Consider the following 209-nt stretch of genomic DNA (forward strand, 5'->3'; position numbering starts at 1 on the left):
TTCTCATTTCCACGTTTAAGCTTCAGTTTAACCTTAAACTGAAGCTTAAACGTGTTCGACTATTTTTTCTCCTCCAGGGTTTAAGCTTCAGTTTAACCTTAAACTGAAGCTTAAACGTGTTCGACTACTTTCCCCTCCAGGGTTGCTTTCTTCATTTCCACGTTTAAGCTTCAGTTTAACCTTAAACTGAAGCTTAAACGTGTTCGACA

The sequence above is a fragment of the Arachis duranensis genome, chromosome 5 (genome assembly GCF_000817695.3).
Source record: "Arachis duranensis cultivar V14167 chromosome 5, aradu.V14167.gnm2.J7QH, whole genome shotgun sequence".
NCBI classification, from domain to species: Eukaryota; Viridiplantae; Streptophyta; class Magnoliopsida; order Fabales; family Fabaceae; genus Arachis; species Arachis duranensis.